Consider the following 11475-nt stretch of genomic DNA (forward strand, 5'->3'; position numbering starts at 1 on the left):
TTCGATGCACAAATGGAGGCATTCTGTAATCTGTGGACTATCAGAGTGTTGATGAAACACAGAAATTGCATCGGGATTGAATACAACAGTCACCATGCGCACTTTCCTCCATGGGAGTAATTCTCAAACTGTCTACGCTTTGATCGTTCCCTGGAAGACCAGTAGTAGTTTCCGATGCACATCTGGTGGCATTCTGTAATCTGTGGACTATCAGAGTGTTGATGAAACACAGAAGTAGCATCGGGATTGAATACAACAGTCATCATGAGCACTTTCCTCCTTGGGAGTAATGTCTCAAACAGTCTACGTTTTGATCGTGCACTGGAAGACCAGTAGTAGTTTTCGATGCACATCTGGTGGCATTGTGTAATCAGTGGACTATCAGAGTGTTGAAGAAACACAGAAATTGCATAGGGATTGAATACAACAGTCACCATGCGCACTTCTCTCCATGGGAGTAATGTCTCAAACAGTCTACGATTTGATCGTTCCCTGGAACACCAGTAGTAGTTTCCGATGCACATGTGGTGGCATTCTGTAATCTGTGGACTATCAGAGAGTTGATGAAACACAGAAATAGCATCGGGATTGAATACAACAGTCACAATTCTCACATTCCTCCATGTGAGTAATGTCTCAAACAGTCTACGCTCTGATCGCTCCCTGAAAGACCAGTAGTGGTTTCCGATGCACAACTGGTGGCATTCTGTAATCTGTGGACCATCAGAGTGTTGATGAAACACAGAGAATGCATCGGGATTGAATACAACAGTCACCATGCGCACTTTCCCCCACGGGAGTGATATCACAAACAGTCTACGCTTTGATCGTTCCCTGGAATGCAGTTGTAGTTTCCAATGCACATCTGGTGGCATTCTGTAATCAGTGGACTATCAGAGTGTTGATGAAACTCAGAAATAGCATCGGGATTGATTACAACAGACACCATGCGCACTTTTCTCCATGGGAGTAATGTCTCAAACAGTCTACGCTTTGATCTTTCCCTGGAAGACCAGTAGTAGTCTCCGATGCACATCTGGTGGCATTCTGTAATCTGTGGACTAACAGAGTGTTGATGAAACAGAGAAATTGCATCGGGATTGAATACAACAGTCAATATTCGCACTTTCCTCCATGGGAGTAATGTTTCAAACAGTCTACGCTTTGATCGTTCCCTGGAAGACCAGTAGTAATTTTCGATGCACATCTGGAGGCATTCAGTAATCTGTGGACAATAAGAGTGTTGGTGAAACACAGAAATAGCATCGGGATTGAATACAACTGTCACCATGCGCACTTTCCTCCATGGGAGTAATTCTCAAACTTTCTACGCTTTGATCGTTCCCTGGATGACCAGTAGTAGTTTCCGATGCACATCTGTTGGCATTCAGTAATCTGTGGACTATAAGAGTGTTGGTGAAACACAGAAATAGCATCGGGATTGAATACAACTGTCACCATGCGCACTTTCCTCCATGGGAGTAATGTTTTAAACAGTCTACGATTTGATCGTTCCCTGGAAGACAATTAGTAGTTCCCGATGCACATCTGGTGGCATTTTGTAATCTGTGGACTATCTGAGTGTTGATGAAACACAGAAATTGCATCGGGATTGAATAGAACAGTCACCATGCGCACATTCCTCCATGGGAGTAATGTCTGAAACAGTCTACGCTTTGATCGTTCCCTGGAAGACAAGTAGAAGTTTCCGATGCACATCAGGTAGCATTCTGTATATCTATGGACTATCAGAGTGTTGATGAAACACAGAAATTGCATCGGGATTGAATACAACAGTCACCATGCGCACTTTTCTCCATGGGAATATTGTCTCAAACAGTCTACGTTTTGATTGTTCCCTGGAAGACCAGTAGTAGTTTCCGATGCTCATCTGGTAGCATTCTTTAATCTGTGGACTATCAGAGTGTTGATGAAACACAGAAATTCCATCGGGATTGAATACAATAGTCACTATGCGCACTTTCCTCCATGGGAGTAATTCTCAAACAGTCTACGCTTTGATCGTTCCCTGGAGGACCAGTAGTAGTTTCCGATGCACATCTGGAGGCATTCTGTAATCTGTGGACTATCAGGGTGTTGATGAAACACAGAAGTAGCATCGGGATTGAATACAACAGTCATCATGAACACTTTCCTCCTTGGGAGTAATGTCTCAAACAGTCTACGTTTTGATCGTTCTCTGGAAGACCAGTAGTAGTTTTGGATGCACATCTGGTGGCATTCTGTAATCTGTGTACTATCAGAGAGTTGATGAAACACAGAAATTGCATCGGGATTGAATACAACAGTCACAATGCGCACATTCCTCCATGTTAGTAATGTCTCAAATAGTCTACGCTTTGATCGTTCCCTGAAAGACCAGTAGTGGTTTCCGATGCACAACTGGTGGCATTCTGTAATCTGTGGACTATCAGAGTGTTGATGAAACACAGAGAATGCATTGGGATTGAATACAACAGTCACCATGAGCACTTTCCTCCACGGGGGTGATATCTCAAACAGTCTACGCTTTGATCGTTCCCAGGAATACCAGTAGTAGTTTCCGATGCACATCTGGTGGCATTCTGTATTCTGTGGACTATCAGAGTGTTGATGAAACACAGAAATAGCATCGGGATTGAATACAACAGTCACCATGCGCACTTTCCTCCATGGGAGTAATGTCTCGAAGTCTACGCTTTGATCGTTCCCTGGAAGCCCAGTAGTAGTCTCCGATGCACATCTGGTGGCATACTGTAATCTGTGGACTAACAGATTGTTGATGAAACACAGAAATTGCATCGGGATTGAATACAACAGTCAATTTTCTCACTTTCCTCCATGGGAGTAATGTCTCAAACAGTCTACGCTTTGATAGTTCCCTGGAAGAGCAGTAGTAATTTCCGATGCACATCTGGAGGCATTCTGTAATCTGTGGACTATCAGAGTGTTGATGAAACACAGAAATTGCATCGGGATTGAATACAACAGTCACCATGCGCACTTTCCTCCATGGGAGTAATGTCTCAAACAGTCTACGTTTTGATCGTTCGCTGGAAGACCAGTAGTAGTTTCCGAAGCACATCTGGTGGCATTTTGTAATCTGTGGACTATCAGAGTGTTGATGAAACACATGGAATGCATCGGGATTGAATACAACAGTCTCAATGCGCAATTTCCTCCACGGGAGTAATATCTCAAACAGTCTACGACTTGATCGTTCCCTGGAATACCAGTAGTAGTTTCCGATGCACTTCTGGTGGCATTCTGTAATCTGTGGACTATCAGAGTGTTGATGAAACACAGAAATAGCATCGTGATTGAATACAACAGTCACCATGCGCACTTTCCCCCATGGAAGTAATGTCTCAAAGTCTACGCTTTGATCGTTCCCTGGAAGACCAGTAGTAGTCTCCGATGCACATCTGGTGGCATTCTGTAATCTGTGGACTAAGAGAGTGTTGATGAAACACAGAAATTGCATCGGGATTGAATACAACAGTCAATATTCGCACTTTCCTCCATGGGAGTAATGTCTCAAACAGTCTACGCTATGATCGTTCCCTGGAAGACCAGTAGTAATTTTCGATGCTCATCTGGAGGCATTCTGTCATCTGTGGACTATCAGAGTGTTGATGAAACACAGAAATTGCATCGGGATTGAATACAACAGTCACCATGCGCACTTTCCTCCATGGGAGTAATGTCTCAAGAAGTCTACGTTTTGATCGTTCCCTGGAAGACCATTAGTAGTTTCCGGTGCACATCTGGAGGCATTCTGTAATCTGTGGGCTATCAGAGTGTTGTTGAAACACAGATATTGCATCGGGATTGAATACAACAGTCACCATGCGCACTTTCCTCTATGATAGTAATTCTCAAACATTCTACGCTTTGATCGTTCCCTGTAAGACCAGTAGTAGTTTCCGATGCACATCTGGTGGCATTCAGTAATCTGTGGACTATCAGAGTGTAGGTGAAACACAGAAATAGCATCGGGATTGAATACAACAGTCACCATGCGCACATTCCTCCACGAAGAGTAATGTCTCAAACAGTCTACGCTTTGATCGTTTCCTGGAAGACCAGTAGAAGTTTCCGATGCACATCTGGTGGCATTCTGTAATCTATGGAGTATCAGAGTGTTGATGAAACACAGAAATTTAATCGGGATTTAATACAACAGTCACCATGCGCACTTTCCTCCATGGGAGTAATGTCTCAAACAGTCTACGTTTTTATTGTTCTCTGGAATGGCAGTAGTAGTTTTCGATGCACAAATGGAGGCATTCTGTAATCTGTGGACTATCAGAGTGTTGATGAAACACAGAAATTGCATCGGGATTGAATACAACAGTCACCATGCGCACTTTCCTCCATGGGAGTAATTCTCAAACAGTCTACGCTTTGATCGTTCCCTGGAAGACTAGTAGTAGTTTCCGATGCACATCTGGTGGCATTCTGTAATCTGTGGACTATCAGAGTGTTGATGAAACACAGAAGTAGCATCGGGATTGAATACAACAGTCATCATGAGCACTTTCCTCCTTGGGAGTAATGTCTCAAACAGTCTACGCTTTGATCGTGCACTGGAAGACCAGTAGTAGTTTTCGATGCACATCTGGTGGCATTGTGTAATCTGTGGACTATCAGAGTGTTGAAGAAACACAGAAATTGCATAGGGATTGAATACAACAGTCACCATGCGCACTTGTCTCCATGGGAGTAATGTCTCAAACAGTCTACGATTTGATCGTTCCCTGGAACACCAGTAGTAGTTTCCGATGCACATGTGGTGGCATTCTGTAATCTGTGGACTATCAGAGAGTTGATGAAACACAGAAATAGCATCGGGATTGAATACAACAGTCACAATTCTCACATTCCTCCATGTGAGTAATGTCTCAAACAGTCTACGCTCTGATCGCTCCCTGAAAGACCAGTAGTGGTTTCCGATGCACAACTGGTGGCATTCTGTAATCTGTGGACTATCAGAGTGTTGATGAAACACAGAGAATGCATCGGGATTGAATACAACAGTCACCATGCGCACTTTCCTCCACGGGAGTGATATCTCAAACCGTCTACGCTTTGATCGTTCCCTGGAATACCAGTATTAGTTTCCGATGCACATCTGGTGGCATTCTGTAATCTGTGGACTATCAGAGTGTTGATGAAACACAGAAATAGCATCGGGATTGTATACAACACTCACCATGCGCACTTTCTTCCATGGGAGTAATGTCTCAAACAGTCTACGCTTTGATCTTTCCCTGGAAGACCAGTAGTAGTCTCCGATGCACATCTGGTGGCATTCTGTAATCTGTGGACTAACTGAGTGTTGATGAAACACAGAAATTGCATCGGGATTGAATACAACAGTCACCATGCGCACTTCCCTCCATGGGAGTAATGTCTCAAAGAATCTACGTTTTGATCGTTCCCTGGAAGACCATTAGTAGTCTCCGGTGCACATCTGGAGGCATTCTGTAATCTGTGGACTATCAGAGTGTTGATGAAACACAGAAGTAGCATCGGGATTGAATACAACAGTCACCAAACGCACTTTCCTACATGGGAGTAATGCTCAAACATTCTACGCTTTGATCGTTCCCTGGAAGACCAGTAGTAGTTTCCGATGCACATCTGGTGGCATTCAGTAATCTGTGGAATATCAGAGTGTTGGTGAAAGACAGAAATAGCATCGGGATGAATACAACAGACACCATGCGCACTTTCATGCATGGGAGTAATGTCTGAAACAGTCTACGCTTTGATCGTTCCCAGGAAGACCAGTAGTAGTTTCCGATGCACATCTGGAGGCAATCTGTAATCTGTGGACTATCAGAGTGTTGATGAAAATCACAAATTGCATCGGGATTGAATACAACAGTCACCATGCGCACTTTCCTCCATGGGAGTAATGTCTCAAACAGTATACGTTTTGATTGTTCCCTGGAAGACCAGTAGTAGTTTTCGATGCACTTCTGGAGGCATTTTGTAATCTGTGGACTATCAGAGTGTTGTTGAAACACTGAAATTGAATCGGGATTGAATACAACAGTCACCATGCGCACTTCCCTCCATGGGAGTAATGTCTCAAACAGTCTACGCTTTGATCGTTCCCTGGAATGCAGTAGTAGTTTCCAATGCACATCTGGTGGCATTCTGTAATCAGTGGACAATCAGAGTGTTGATGAAACACAGAAATAGCATCGGGATTGAATACAACAGTCACCATGCGCACTTTCCTCCATGGGAGTAATGTCTCAAACAGTCTACGCTTTGAACGTTCCCTGGAAGACCAGTAGTAGTTTCCGATGCACATCTGGTGGCATTCTGTGATATGTGGACTAACAGAGTGTTGATGAAACAGAGATTGCATCAGGATTTAATACAACAGTCAATATTCGCACTTTCCTCCATGGGAGTATTGTCTCAAACAGTCTACGCTTTGATCGTTCCCTGGAAGACCAGTAGTAATTTCCGATGCACATCTGGAGGCATTCTGTAATCTGTGGACTATCAGAGTGTTGATGAAACACAGAAATTGCATCGGGATTGAATACAACAGTCACCATGCGCACCTTCCTCCATGGGAGTAATTCTCAAACAGTCTACGCTTTGATCGTTCCCTGAAAGACCAGTAGTAGTTTCCGATGCACATCTGCTGGCATTCTGTAATCTGTGGACTATCAGAGTGTTGATGAAACAAAGAAATTGCATCGGGATTGATACAACAGTCACCATGCGCACATTCCTCCATGGGAGTAATGTCTCAAAAAGTCTACGCTTTGATCGTTCCCTGGAAGACCAGTAGAAGTTTCCGATGCACATCTGGTAGCATTCTGTAAACTATGGACTATCAGAGTGTTGATGAAACACAGAGATTGCATCGGGATTGAATACAACAGTCACCATGCGCACTTTCCTCCATGGGAGTATTGTCTCAAACAGTCTACGTTTTGATTGTTCCCTGGAAGACCAGTAGTAGTTTTCGATGCACAAATGGAGGCATTCTGTAATTTGTGGACTATCAGAGTGTTGATGAAACACAGAAATTCCATCGGGATTGAATACAACAGTCACCATGCGCACTTTCCTCCATGGCTGTAATTCTCAAATAGTCTACGCTTTGATCGTTCCCTGGAAGACCAGTAGTAGTTTCCGATGCACATCTGGTGGCATTCTGTAATCTGTGGACTATCAGAGTGTTGATGAAACATAGAAGTAGCATCGGTATTGAATACAACAGTCATCATGAGCATTTTCCTCTTTGGGAGTAATGTCTCTAAGAGTCTACGCTTTGATCGTTCTCTGGAAGACCAGTAGTACTTTTGGATGCACATCTGGAGGCATTCTGTAATCTGTGGACCACCAGAGTGTTGATGAAACAGAGAAATTGCATCGTGATTGAATACAACAGTCACCATGCGCACTTCGTTCCATGGGAGTAATGTCGCAAACAGTCTACGATTTGATCGTTCCCTGTAACACCAGTAGTAGTTTCCGATGCACATCTGGTGGCATTTTGTAATCTGTGGACTATCAGAGTGTTGATGAAACACATGGAATGCATCGGGATTGATTACAACAGTCACCATGCGCAATTTCCTCCACGGGAGTAATATCTCAAACAGTCTACGACTTGATCGTTCCCTGGAATGCCAGTAATAGTTTCCGATGCACATCTGGTGGCATTCTTTAATCTGTGGACTATCAGAGTGTTGATGAAACACAGAAATAGCATCGGGATTGAACACAACAGTCACCATGCGCACTTTCTTCCATGGAAGTAATGTCTCAAAGTCTACGCTTTGATCGTTACCTGGAAGACCAGTAGTAGTCTCCGAGGCACATCTGGTGGCATTCTGTAATCTGTAGACTAACAGAGTGTTGATGAAACACAGAAATTGCATCGGGATTGAATACAACAGTCACCATGCGCACTTTCCTCCATGGGAGTAATGTCTGAAACAATCTACGCTTTGATCGTTCCCTGGAAGACCATTAGTAGCTTCCGGTGCACATCTGGAAGCATTGTGTAATCTGTGGACCTTCAAAATGTTGATAAAACACAGAAATTGCATCGGGAGTGAATACAACAGTCACCATCCGCACTTTCCTCCATGGGAGTAACGTCTGAAACAGACTACGCTTTGATCGTTCCCAGGAAGACCAGTAGTAGTTTCCGATGCACATCTGGAGGCAATCTGTAATCTGTGGACTATCAGAGTGTTGATGAAACACAGAAATTGCATCAACAGTCACCATGCGCACATTCCTCCATGGGAGTAATGTCTCAAACACTCTACGCTTTGATCGTTCCCTGAAAGACCAGTAGTGGTTTCCGATGCACAACTGGTGGCATTCTGTAATCTGTGGACCATCAGAGTGTTGATGAAACACAGAGAATGCATCGGGATTGAATACAACAGTCACCATGCGCACTTTCCCCCACGGGAGTGATATCACAAACAGTCTACGCTTTGATCGTTCCCTGGAATGCAGTAGTAGTTTCCAATGCACATCTGGTGGCATTCTGTAATCAGTGGACTATCAGAGTGTTGATGAAACACAGAAATAGCATCGGGATTGATTACAACAGACACCATGCGCACTTTTCTCCATGGGAGTAATGTCTCAAACAGTCTACGCTTTGATCTTTCCCTGGAAGACCAGTAGTAGTTTCCGATGCACACCTGGTGGCATTCTGTAATCTGTGGACTAACAGAGTGTTGATGAAACAGAGAAATTGCTTCGGGATTGAATACAACAGTCATCATGAACACTTTCCTCCTTGGGAGTAATGTCTCAAACAGTCTACGCTTTGATCGTTCTCTGGAAGACCAGTAGTAGTTTAGGATGCACATCTGGTGGCATTCTGTAATCTGTGGACTATCAGAGTGTTGATGAAACACAGAAATTGCATCGTGATTGAATACAACAGTCACCATGCGCACTTCCCTCCATGGGAGTAATGTCTCAAACAGTCTACGATTTGATCGTTCCCTGGAACACCAGTAGTAGTTTCCGATGCACTTCTGGTGGCATTCTGTAATCTGTGTACTATCAGAGAGTTGATGAAACACAGAAATTGCATCGGGATTGAATACAACAGTCACAATGCGCACATTCCTCCATGTGAGTTATATCTCAAATAGTCTACGCTTTGATCGTTCCCTGAAAGACCAGTAGTGGTTTCCGATGCACATCTGGTGGCATTCTGTAATCTGTGGACTATCAGAGTGTTGATGAAACACAGAGAATGCATTGGGATTGAATACAACAGTCACCATGAGCACTTTCCTCCACGGGAGTGATATCTCAAACAGTCTACGCTTTGATCGTTCCCAGGAATACCAGTAGTAGTTTCCGATGCACATCTGGTGGCATTCTGTATTCTGTGGACTATCAGAGTGTTGATGAAACACAGAAATAGCATCGGGATAGAATACAACAGTCACCATGCGCACTTTCCTCCATGGGAGTAATGTCTCGAAGTCTACGCTTTGATCGTTCCCTGGAAGACCAGTAGTAGTCTCCGATGCACATCTGGTGGCATACTGTAATCTGTGGACTAACAGAGTGTTGATGAAACACAGAAATTGCATCGGGATTGATTACAACAGTCAATTTTCTCACTTTCCTCCATGGGAGTAATGTCTCAAACAGTCTACGCTTTGATAGTTGCCTGGAAGAGCAGTAGTAATTTCCGATGCACATCTGGAGGCATTCTGTAATCTGTGGACTATCAGAGTGTTGATGAAACACAGAAATCTCATCGGGATTGAATACAACAGTCACCATGCGCACTTTCCTCCATGGGAGTAATGTACCCAACAGTCTACGACTTGATCGTTCCCTGGAATACCAGTAGTAGTTTCCGATGCACTTCTGGTGGCATTCTGTAATCTGTGGACTATCAGAGTGTTGATGAAACACAGAAATAGCATCGGGATTGAATACAACAGTCACCATGCGCACTTTCCTCCATGGGAGTAATGTCTCAAAGTCTACGCTTTGATCGTTCCCTGGAAGACCAGTAGTAGTCTCCGATGCACATCTGGTGGCATTCTGTAATCTGTGGACTAAGAGAGTGTTGATGAAACACAGAAATTGCATCGGGATTGAATACAACAGTCACCATGCGCACTTTCCTCCATGGGAGTAATGTCTGAAACAATCTACGCTTTGATCGTTCCCTGGACGACCATTAGTAGCTTCCGGTGCACATCTGGAAGCATTCTGTAATCTGTGGACCTTCAAAATGTTGATAAAACACAGAAATTGCATCGGGATTGAATTCAACAGTCACCATGCGCACATTCCTCCATGGGAGTAATGTCTCAAACAGTCTACGCTTTGATCGTTCCCTGGAAGACCAGTAGTAGTTTCCGATGCACATCTGGTGGCATTCTGTAATCTGTGGACTAACGGAGTGTTGATGAAACACAGAAATTGCATCGGGATTGAATACAACAGTCAATATTCGCACTTTCCTCCATGGGAGTAATGTCTCAAACAGTCTACGCTTTGATCGTTCCCTGGAAGACCAGTAGTAATTTTCGATGCACATCTGGAGGCATTCTGCAATCTGTGGACTATCAGAGTGTTCATGAAACATCGGGATTGAATACAAGAGTCACCACGCGCACTTTCCTCCATGGGAGTAATTCTCAAACTTTCTACGCTTTGTTCGGTCCCTGGAAGACCAGTAGTAGTTTCCGATGCACATCTGGTGGCATTCAGTAATCTGTGGACTATAAGAGTGTTGGTGAAACACAGAAATTGCATCGGGATTGAATACAACAATCACCATGCGCACTTTCCTCCATGGGAGTAATGTCTCAAACAGTCTACGATTTGATCGTTCCCTGGAAGACAATTAGTAGTTTCCGATGCACATCTGGTGGCATTTTGTAATCTGAGGACTATCAGAGTGTTGATGAAACACAGAAATTGCATCGGGATTGAATACAACAATCACCATGCGCACATTCCTCCATGGGAGTAATGTCTGAAACAGTCTACGCTTTGATCGTTCCCTGGAAGACCAGTAGAAGTTTCCGATGCTCATCTGGTAGCATTCTGTAATCTATGGACTATCAGAGTGTTGATGAAACACAGAAATTGCATCGGGATTGAATACAACAGTCACCGTGCGCACTATCCTCCATGGGAGTATTGTCTCAAACAGTCTACGTTTTGATTGTTCCCTGGAAGACCAGTAGTAGTTTCCGATGCTCATCTGGTAGCATTCTGTAATCTGTGGACTATCAGAGTGTTGATGAAACACAGAAATTCCATCGGAATTGAATACAACAGTCACTATGCGCACTTTCCTCCATGGGAGTAATTCTCAAACAGTCTACGCTTTGATCGTTCCCTGGAAGACCAGTAGTAGTTTCCGATGCACATCTGGAGGCATTCTGTAATCTGTGGACTGTGAGAGTGTTGATGAAACACAGAAGT

This window comes from Schistocerca gregaria, unplaced genomic scaffold (genome assembly GCF_023897955.1).
Source record: "Schistocerca gregaria isolate iqSchGreg1 unplaced genomic scaffold, iqSchGreg1.2 ptg000077l, whole genome shotgun sequence".
Classification (NCBI taxonomy): Eukaryota; Metazoa; Arthropoda; class Insecta; order Orthoptera; family Acrididae; genus Schistocerca; species Schistocerca gregaria.